General features: G+C 41.5%; 2 protein-coding genes across 5 annotated transcripts in view; both read left to right on the top strand.

The window, feature by feature from the left end:
* The window catches only part of LOC105153220 (CUGBP Elav-like family member 3), a 448,428-nt gene that overhangs the window by 169,650 nt on the left and 267,225 nt on the right, over positions 1-11,553 (top strand). The window lies entirely within an intron of this gene.
* bru3 (CUGBP Elav-like family member bruno 3) overlaps positions 2,775-11,553 on the top strand; it is a 467,269-nt gene continuing 458,490 nt past the window's right edge. The window contains exon 1 of one of the 2 annotated variants that reach the window (XM_087414567.1): positions 2,775-2,950. The gene's annotated coding sequence lies outside the window, so the exon portion shown is untranslated. The remainder of the gene's footprint in view (positions 2,951-11,553) is intronic. The other variant, XM_087414561.1, reaches the window with a different exon arrangement.

The raw sequence follows: 11,553 nt of genomic DNA, 5'->3' as shown, positions 1-11,553 counted from the left end.
AATCAGCGCGATGATAACCAGTATTACCGCGTCTACCCATCCCAGGCCACCGATCTCCGCGGCGTAATTCCCGAGGGTTCTATTTGCGACGAGAACAAGCGGCTAGTATGACGGCAATCCGGGGGATGATGTATTCGGTGTTATTTATTTCTAGCGATACCGAGCCGAGCGATTGGCCGAGTGACAAAATAGAAATCAGTTCAGGAAGCTCTCGGATATTCGTGCTTTCAGTCAAGCTTTGTCCCTTCGGTTGATCTATTCATCGGTATTCTATTTTTCATATAAATTGTATTCTTATCGTAATGTCCTTTTTAGAATAAGGAAGCGTTCAAAAATCGCTCGTGCATTTTAATATTCAAGTGATTTCTACATCTGATTTACATTTTTATTTAATTTCAGTACTTTAATTTTTACAATTTTATTTGATGCACTGAGGAAAATATAAATTGCGGCCGAAACGTTTGTGTATTTACGTAATTTACTACATTCAATAAATGTTTTATAAACATTCGCGTTGGTTCTTATTAGCTTTTCTTATTTGGCTTAAATTTACATTTATTTCTTATTACATAATTACACGGTGATTAGAGCCTTACTTTGTTCTTATAAGGAGATAAAGAGCCACGTTTGGTTATTTGCTTTTCACTCGCTTGCGCGTGCATGGAAGATGGAAGTTTAAACTCGCGAGTGAGTTTTCATCGAGAGGAAAACTAAGGAAGACGCGACTAACAGCTGGATGAAACTTTCTCACTGCGTGGCATACAAAGTAAACTTGCTAACGTTGTCTCTCACTCACTAACCCGCTTTTCTCTCGTCGTCCTCGTCTCCCTCTTTCGGATATTACCCTCTCCCGCGCTATGTAATATTTCCGCCTATTCGTATCCATACATTCGCCTCGCTGTGTACGTGTGCGCGAGCCCATTTTTCCCTCGAAAATAATACAACCCTCCACTCCAGCAGGCACCTTATTTATTTCTGAACGAATTTTAGAAGACAAACGGAAACAATGATTTTTAATAATATCGCGTACGTGCTTGCAGCATAGAGAAGGAAATCTTCTCTTGATTGTATCAAGTATATTTCCATAATTTAACTAAAAGACTGGATACAATATTGTTGTGTACTCATCGCAAGTATAACACATCTAGTGCTGTAATTATTTTTTCTTTGCTTTTCCTTCATTGGAAATGAATATGTTTCAACATACGGACAATCATTATCTTCAAATTTATGCTGAGGCACGTTGCGACAATATTTAATCCCTTCACATCGCGGCGAGCAAGGATTTTTTATAGCTTTTGCTTAAATACTTGGAGATCTTTGCTTAAATAATTGCGATAGCTATCAACGTTCTGGAACCTACACCGCCGCGGAGAGGAGAAGGCTTCTTTTAGAGTTAAATAAACATATCCTCTTTCTTCCTCTTTTCTTCTTACTGCGATGAGACACGTTCTACGTATCTCACAAACGAGTCTCTTACGTCATATACAATGTATTCACCGACGACGTTTCTCGTGTTTCACGCTACATTATTACAATTTACGTTGCGAAAACATGACAGCTTCCTTGACGGTGCTTCGCATCCAGACTGTCGCGCAAAAATCGTTAATATCACTTCATGACAAGCGACCACTCCTCAGCAAGTGAGCTGAAGAAACTCGGGTAGTTGTTTCCTAACAAGAGTCGGGTCGGGGAATCGGTTGTTTTTATCAATTGCGTGAGCGCCCTACGTATGAAAACTTCCATCCGCTCACGCCCTGTTTCCTGCTACGAAGATGACGGCTAGATGGACGAAAAGGCGCGTGATGGAGGGCGCGGGGCGAGGAGCCGAAGAGGAAGTTGTTGGACCATGTCGACTGCTTCTCAAGCCAGCCGAAGTGGACCTATCGACTCGAAACGAGTGTGCTCGACGTTAAAATCCCGGTCGCTGCTCCCGTTTCTAAGCCTCCCCTCTACTGACCGTCATCACTCTTTCTCGCTTCCTCTCATCCCTCCAACTTTCTGCCTTTCCTTCACGTGTACGCGCGCGCTCATCCACTCACTCGTGTTAGACGTAAACGATGCAATGGGAGGGGGAGGAGGGGGTGGACACGGTCCAGCAAATCCGAAATCCCCTTTTCCTCAATATAAAGCTTCGTCCCTTTTTTCGGCTTCGATCCTCCACATAGCGAGACTTCGCGCCGCTACTCTGTGAGAGCGAAGTATCGGAGCCGCCGATAAAACCGAGTCGTAACAAACGAAATCGACACTACCAGGTCAGACACTCATACGTGAAAGCGCGCGTCAACAGTAGAATTCAATTTCGAACTAGACGCTAACATTGTCTGACGTATTTCGATCATTCTAAACGTGGAAGTTAGATCTATATATTGATTTTTTAAATTGACATATCGATTCTATAGATAGTAGAAGATTGTAGTTTCTTTTGTTTGAAACAGAATTTTTTTAAGAGTTCATTTCTGTTTTTAACTTTGATATAACAATATATATATGCATAGAAATTAAATATTTGTTATGTTGATGAGATAATAATTCTTCAATAATTCCAAAAATAAAAATAAAAATTATATAAATATTTTTAAGAATGATATGAATGAAATATCGTGACGATATTGTATTAATTGTCTATAACAAATATGTTTCTGTGTTTTCATTGCGAAATATCGCGATATGTTATTAATAAATAAATTATGTTTAGACAACGCTTTACAGAGGTGATAGTCGGTAGGGACGGTATTTCTTCGCAGGGGAGTGACAATATTATTCTGTTTCAGGGTGTGACGGGCGACCGGCTGGCCGGGGGCGCCGCACACCTCCTCCACCTCTTCTTCTTCTTGCCACGACCACAACACACAATGTAACAACAACTACTACTACTACTACTACTACTACTACTACTACTACTACTAGTGTCGTCCGCGCGAACCACGTTCTCAATGTACTCGATGTGGTACGTCACCATACCCCTACTCGGTGTCTCTGAAGATGTGTCATTAAGTTTTAACACACACGTGTCTCTCACTTTTTACGTTATCGTGTCACACAATTAGTATTTCTCGTTGATGTTTTGATGGGAAAGCTCTGCGAGGCTCAAGATCTGCCCAGAGCCAGGTTGGGCGAACGTGGACCCGAGAGTGCTCTGTCTAATTGGCAATCAGGTTGAATTCGGTGAAGCATATTCTAGTACACGCGGTATCCCGCAAATCTCGTGCTGCAAAATTATTTCGACAAAATTTAACATCGCGCTTTGGCAGAGGCATCCCTCGTGTGCACGTACGTATTCACGCGTCATTTTACCATTGTATATACGTTTTGTATTTTATATATACATATATATTCATTCGTCACATAAACATACACACATACACACACATATATGTATTGGTGGATTATGTCTTCACTGTTCGCTGAATTCCGTTACAATGTGACTTGTGGTTGGTTAAGTTTCGTTGGTTTATCGATGTTCAATGTTGACTGCTATTGTTGGTTGTTAGGTGTTTAGTGGTCATTCTGTGTTGGTGCTCACCCCCTACCGACTATTCCTTGTATTCGCTGTCCTGACAACGAGCACCCCATTTCCCCAACACGAATCCCTAAACTTGATGTTAGAAGTTACGATATCAAACTTGCTTGTCGCCATCTTCTCTGCAGACCGGCGGCCACCGAATTTATTTATAAATAGGTAAATGGTAAGATTTCTCTATTAAATATCAATATTTTTAACAAGCATGTTATTATTTACGAGAAATGTAAATCTGCATGATACAATATAATGCATTTCAATTTTCAATATCGCAATATTATTCACAAAATAATTTTTAAAACACGCAAGAGAATTTTGAATAAAAATATTTTTTCAAATTGGCGAATCGAAAATCGAATATTATTTTGTTTCATCGAAATAAAATTTAAATTTTGACTTGAAAATATGCACATAAAATTTGTTTATATATACCTAATAATAATAAAGGAAAAAAAATACATATTTTATACATATACAGGTCAACAAGATTTTTATGCCATACACGCAGGAGAAATTTTTCTAAAAAAAACTATTTTCCTTTCAGCAGCGCGCAGCTTAGGGAATGACCGACATTTGATTAGAGAATAGTGCATACGTGCTATCGTATTTCTCTTCTGGCATGTACGTTTCACATTTTCTTTATCTCTATCCAACGTGTCTCTGAATATTGAAGACCTTGGGCACTGTTGCAAAGTTTTATTTTACGCCTCAATGCATACTTCAATAACATGTCATCTTCTCTAGTTTATCCATCCGTTAAATAGCAATTTAATGTGATAGAAGCACCCATGAAATAAATAAATCGGCACGTTAATATGTAAACACCATTGCATGCTAATGATAATTATATGCGTGTAAATATTGTCTTCTAAATATGTTTTACATCTATAATGATAATCAAGCTGAGAGCTCGCTATACGTTTGAGCTACTCTTTTAATGAGGTTGGAAAACGGTAGCAAACATTGCTTCGATGGCGGGTTAATCTGTGGTTGAAACGCTTGAATTCTTAACGAGGACGAACCGAGAAGAGACAAGAAAGAAAGACATACTTTTTAAAACAATTACACGAGTAGACAGCATGAAATTGGATGCTTTAACGCGAACGTTAGATATTCACGTCTTTTCTACGCGATATGTGTGATCTTTTTAATATAAAAGGTAATTCTAATAATTACAATTTAGTATTTAAAAAAACGAAATATGATTGATTTTTCTAGTTGATTTAAAAATAAAAACAATAAGAATTTTACTGGACCGTACATTTAAAAATTCAACAATAAGAAATAGAAGTAATGGCCGTAATGATCATAGCTATATCTTTAATGCTTAAACAATTCAATCTATAATAAATTATTATATGTACTATATATATTTTATATAGTATATATAGTACATATAATAATTTAGATTGAATTATTAATATATATATATACCATATTTGTAGTCATTCAAACTGCTCTCCGAATTGGTTTTCCGGACTTATAAACGCATTTAAACTACTGCAGTAATATCGCGAATTAAATTGACAAGCAATTTTAATAATTTGATGCTCGATCAGACATCATATTAAAAAGATGTTAATATGATGAAAAACTAAATAAATAATTTATTGCAAAAAATATTAAAAATTAAAAATTAAAATCTGCACAAGACACAAGAAAGTGCGCGTGCTATAAGACAAAAACATTTATTATATAATACTTTCTTCCCATTTTCTTCAAGTTATGCAATCGAGCGTAGCAAATTATGTTCCAAACTTTCCATTTCCCTCGGAACTGGCCGCCGGCACTTTATTCCATTTGATAGCGATGGCGAGCTGTGGTGAGCAAATAGCTCTTAACAACGACGTATGTGAGAAAGAGACGTAGCTAGTCCGGAAGCATTTATTTACCAGCGGGAGCTTCTCGTAGTTTTACAATGTGGTCGCGCGACGTTCCGCAAAGGCAGCTCGATTCCAGGCGCACCCCGATAATATTAAAAAGTAATTGGATTGCGATCGAATGATGTTGCCGATTTGGCCACGGTTACATTGTCGAGGGAAGGGTGATGGAATCGGCATCAAGGGGGAGGAAGTAAAGGCGGGGGGGTGCGCAGACTGGAATAATGGACAGTCGTTAAATTTAATTGGCACATAATTATCGGAAGTCCAGGCACCAAGCAGATCGCCGCACGCCGCCAATCGTCGCACAGTTCCATTGCTCGAGCTTTAATATTCGAGGAAATTCACATGCAAAGAGGAGGCTAACATCCCATTTCGTCCACGTGTATTTGGTAGAACATATCCGGCGCTTGTGGTTTGTGCCGGCCTAACGAGTCCGGAATCGACCTGCCCTTCATCCGAAATCATTTTCCACCACTAACGTTTTCGTTTCCTTCCTTTTTATCTACCTGGCCGTGTGCGCGTCGAACCGCTCTCGCCTTTTATTTCTCTCTTCGGATTCTCTCTAGGAGCGCGTCCGCACGATCTTCCTTGACTTTGAATTCTCGTAACTAGATTGAATCTTCGCAGAATGTAATTTGTCTTGGATGCTCGTCGAGCTACCGCTGCAAGCTCGCCACTGGCGAAAGCAACTTGAATAAAACGATAAAGCGCTAGTCTGTGTCTGCGTTGTGAAATGATAGAGAATAAGGAAAGACGGCGAATGTAGCCGATGTAACGGAAAAACGAAGCAAGTTAAAATAAATAAAAATCATCCATTTAGATATTTTCGTAAAGTGAACGATTGTCTCGAGAAATCGATTTCAGGTGCAATCGTCGCACATTTACGATTTCGTCGTTTACGATTTCTGCTAAACAAATCATAATCCTTTGCTGGTAACTAGAACCTTCAAAGATATTGATATTTTGATAGTGAATTTTATTGGTACTTTTTAAAACTTTTAGAATAAATCTCTGTAGAATAAAATCTCACTCTCTTAAAAATTGAACATTGGCAACTCTTTTTCAAGACTCAATTTTTACTTTTTAGAGTGAGATTCCACTCTAAAAAATTTAGAGAATAGATAAATTTAAATCTGTAAAAAATAAGTAAAAACCAATTCGACTTCTATGATAATAAAAATGAACGTTGTTAAAACTTCGACAAGTATATCAGAATTTATATATAATTTAAAACGATAAAAGATTTGCTTTGTTTCTTGAAAATCTCTATTGACGAAAGAGTTAAAATTCATTTTAACTCTTTCCATTTTGCTGGCAAAGGGTTAAGAGTTAAATATGAGATCGTTCGGACAAATTAATTTACAATCATCAATTAGTGGAATATCAATTAGTGGAGTAACGTTCGGATCGCTATCGGTCGGCGAGAAACATACAACGTAGTGGCAACTTGTGGCTGCCACATCGTGGCTTGGAGCTACAACTAGGCGGCGCGTCGGATTATATGTTACCTCGATATCATCGTATACCAATAAATAAGCCCACGATATCATCTTTCATTTCGATAATTATTATTCGGCATGATGTTAATTAATTAAGGACTGAGGTCACCGACTACTAGGGAGTGAATACCTTTTCCCCTCCAACGCTGTTTCATTTCGCGCGCACTCAGAATAGTAGGTAGACGGACCACCCCGCGTGTGTATAGCCATGATCGCGCCAGGTGATAATTCCTCGAGCTCTCTAGCTAATTACCGGATGAAAGAGCTATCTGGCGACTGTCGTCAAAGCACTGGCGAGAGCCGGTAAATGCACCTGCCGCGCCATTGTGATATTTTAGCGCGCTCCCAGTAGTTTTGCCCACAGTCCACGCCGCCGGCCTCGAGATATCTAATTTTCATTCGGCGTTTTCAGCCCCGTGTACATGAAAACCGCAATCCCATCTATGGGATATGCAACGAATATTCAACGCACGTAAACGACATGTTATTCTTTGCCGCCGTCTGTTTAAGCATAATTATTGTTTCCTTTCCATTTAGTGTGTTAAAAAATGAGCGTTTTGTTCAAATTCGTTAAAAAGTTAAAAATTGCTGCCAGTGAAGCAGCTATTTCAAGTTAGCAGATATTTCCGCAATGCCACTGAAAATTGTTCAAATATTGTAATTCCCTGTTGCGCTAGTATTTTGTCTATAAAATATAAGTATAAGTTTTTATTCTCAATTTGGAATAAAGCCAGATGTCTTACGCGAGACTGTATATACATATATATTTTTCTAGTGGACAGTTCCTTCAAGAATGACCAAATATGCAGACCGTCAATGAGACGAAAAATTCTGGAATAATTCTTTCGATGTAAATCGTCTAAGAAGTCAAAGATATCTAAGTGTGAAGCATGCGTGAGATCGGCACGAGGCAAATACTGGGATCATAGAAGCTGTGCCATTCGGCCACAAGCCAAAAGAGCAAGTGAGAGAGAGAAGGAGAGGGAGCCATCGAAGAGAGCTCTTGTAATTTATTAATTTAATGCGTGACTTTTTGGGTCAGAATCATATCTGGGTGAAAAGGTTGTTGGCGGCGTTCCCGGATAAGAAAAAAAATATCTCCCTCTTCCCTTGCCTCGCGCGTTTTCTACACGTGTTCTATGCTTGGTCTCCGCTCATGGAAGCGACTCGTCGCAAACAAATAAATAAAGGCGGCATTCGTAGCGTAACGTCCAACGCAGGAGTGCTGCTGAATATTTGATCGTTCTGCAGGGCGTTACGTTGACCGAGTACCTGGTCATGGGGTTGCTCGGTCGCAAAGGGAACCGCTTTTTCCTCTTAACCCAGTATGAGAAGTCGAAGCGAAAAAGGGGGACGGAGTTTTATTGCTGTATTGTATAGGCGTTTGGCGAAGGAAAATCCCGCCCTCGGGTCTGACGCAGACCGGTTCTTCTCCAGTGAGAAACGACAAATATTTCATACTATAGTAAAGCGCCCACACACCCCTTTATTACGATTCGTGCCGCGATCTATGATCCTAAATCTCAAGAATCTCGACCTTCACATCGTGGCATATAATTACGCGTCGTCATGCTTGTTGCTTGAAAATAATGCCCGCACGTGTCTTTTGATACCTCGAAACAACCGGGACTTGAGTGGTTGCTCGGTATTGAATTCAGCGATGCAAATAGGTTCGATAACGCGCGCGACAGAAATTCAATAGTCGATAGATACTCGCGATGGAATATCTCCGGTAAGGACTAGACTTTTGGTATGGGGTATTGAATGAGCGCGGGAAAGAAAGAAGGCGAAGGATGAAGAAAAAGAGAAAGATAGGGCGAGAATATCAGATATATCCTATAAAGAAAAGAAGCAGGAAATATGGAAGAACGTACAGCTATGAAGAACTCGCGAGGCGTTGCACTACTATTGAATTTAGCCGCACCATGCCACGGATCCTCGCTCTCTCGCGTATACTCGTCGGGATTTGATTTACGCATAAAATATTCACGTTGCCCGAGATTTCGTTAGAGTTTCGAAGTTCCGGGACGCGCCGCAACCAGCTGCTGCTGCTGCTGCTGCTGCTGCTGCTGCTGCTGCTGCTGCTGCTGCTGCTGCTGCTGCTGCTGCTGCTGCTACTACCATCATTGCCATCGTTCCCGTCGTAGTAGCGTTGCAGCACAAACAGCGGTACGTAACCACGAGAAGAGAACAGAACGACATCTGGAACAAGTTAGAAGAGGTAAGGAGAGAGATACAACTAAGTATACGTGAGAGAAGACCTGCGGAAGACAAAGCAACGAAGCGGTGTAGGTAGACATGATACCGAACTGTTGCAAGCGAATCCGGGCACAGAAGCCCCGGTAGGATCCTGGGCAGGATACCTGCCAGGAAAACTTTGCAGGCATCGAACGAAAAAAGAGCTGCAAGTGCTGAAGAAGAGAGAGAAGGGCCAAGAGATTCTGCAGCCTCCAAGATCACTGTACGCTTTTCTTGGCTTTCTGCCGCCTCCTCTTACCTTTTCCTTTCTTCTTGCGACCGTCTCTTTTTGTTTTCGTTCTATCACCCTGGTCCGTCGTGAAATCTAATAAATCAAGAAGCGGAGGGAACGGAAGTTTCACCGTGCGATATTCGGAAGAACCAAACGCGCTCGCGCGCACGCGAGTCGAAGATAGTGGACCACGAGTTTAGGGCATTTCTGATAACGAGTTTCTCCACCCTGTCATTCTTCCTCCTCCCCCCTTCCCTCCGAACATTTTGTGGATGGTATCGTCTACGTAGAACCGAATCGACGTGTGTCTGTCGAGCGTTAGTGTATTCGTACACAATGAGTGTTCCTCTTTCCTTGCTCCTCCCAATCTCCTTTCGTCTGGGCCTCCATGCCTATGCCATGTGCCTCCTTGTCTATATATTGTCGCACACAGACATATTCGCGCTCAAGCTCTTCGTTCTGCACTTCCTCGGTGTCCTCGTGTCTCCATTGTGCCGCATCTCCACTTTCACCAACATTAAGCCCTCTGAGAAATACATTCGGCCTCCTAGCGCGCGATTTCAGCTCACCCCGCGGACTTTTAGGGTGGGATGGCGAGGTGGATGGCTTCTCGGTGCTCGAGCAACGACAGAATGAGTAAGAGAGAGAAAGAGAGAAAAGGGTGGAGATGTGTATGCCGAGATACTTAGCACAAGCCGTTACTTCGTCAGTACAGTCGGTGCACCAAATTGTACAGCGATTGCGATTCCGCTCTGTTTCGCGGGATACAAAATGGTCGGATAAAAAAAAGAGCTCGAGGGTGTATCACCCGGGAAAAGCATCGCATAGGGAACACAGATTTGTTGAGGACGCGCTGTTTCAATCGTGAAGCGATGCGTTTGTGACAATGGTGTGCAGAAATGTTTCGTTCTCGCGGTGTATGATCGTTATAAAAACTGCCGCCGAATGTTACTCGACGATCTGATCGTTTTACACGTTTACCAAAGAGTTATGGAAAACGACCACGTTTCAACGCGCGTTACGTTTATACGCGCACGCGCGCACACAGTTATAATTGTAAAATATTTCATTTCACCCGACCACGTTATTTTCCATGGAAAAATCCAATTTTACGTCCTATTATTTCGCTTTATCCTGCTATTACTCGTTTCTCGCAGAAAATTCATATAAAAACATTTTCGCCCGCGGATCATTGTTATTTTCATACCGCGGTAACCGCAATGGTGAACATTGTAATACTTCGCTTATTTGTTATTAATGAAGAGCGTGACCATCTGTTCACTTCGTGTTCGTAGTTCGGTAAACGATCACGTCGTTGTCGTGGACACGCTCCCGGGATACGCGAGACAGCGAAACGCTCGACACGGGTATCTCAGAGGGAATATGCGATAAAGGACGGTCGGGAAAAATTTAGGAACACTCTGCTCTCTCGCGAGCCGTTACCTCGTGTTAAGCGCCGTGTGTAGACTTCCGGGGCGGTCGTCGATGCGTCTCTGGTGTTACCCCTCTTCGCTCTACTAGGAAGTTTCGCCGGAAGTCTCGAGGATTTATCCGGCCCGCTACGTCTTCCGTCCGAAAACTTATCTGCTGCATGGGGTGGCCAGAGCGACACAGGCCGCGCACACACGTTGACCAACGCTGCCGGATAATACGTGCGATGGCAGAAGCCGTTAGCTTGCTCTATTGGGTTCGAAGGACTCACGGCTCGAGGCTCTTCTCTATTCCATTTATTCTGTATACATAATATATCGTTTTACGAGCAAGCGTGGTGGCCCACTCTCACCCGTCCGTCGAGCTCGTAGACTTTTCTTATTTTTTCGCTCGATTTAACGGATCGCGATAGGAAGGCTTCTCCTCTTTTCGGTATATCCGCGGGGCTTTTTATGCTTAAACGCTTCTTCGCGATCATCAATCTCCGCCTCGTAACGAACGGCGGAAGAACAGCTCTCATAAGAACTGTAGCAGTTCGACGCTCTCCTAATGAAGAACTTTCTTAATAGGTTGAACGTTGCACGTGCAATTTTTCTCGATCGTATTGTAGACATTAAACAATCAGGGAATCTTGATACATTAACAATATAGTTGCTGATAAAATTATACTCTTCTTTCGCGAAAGCGGATTAATGCCATCGATAATGGGTTTATCTACATGAACAATAATTCGTATAAGTTCTGTTT

Source organism: Acromyrmex echinatior, chromosome 16 (genome assembly GCF_024713525.1).
Source record: "Acromyrmex echinatior isolate Ae372 chromosome 16, ASM2471352v2, whole genome shotgun sequence".
NCBI lineage: Eukaryota > Metazoa > Arthropoda > Insecta > Hymenoptera > Formicidae > Acromyrmex > Acromyrmex echinatior.
This window is presented reverse-complemented; position numbering and strand designations above follow the sequence as displayed.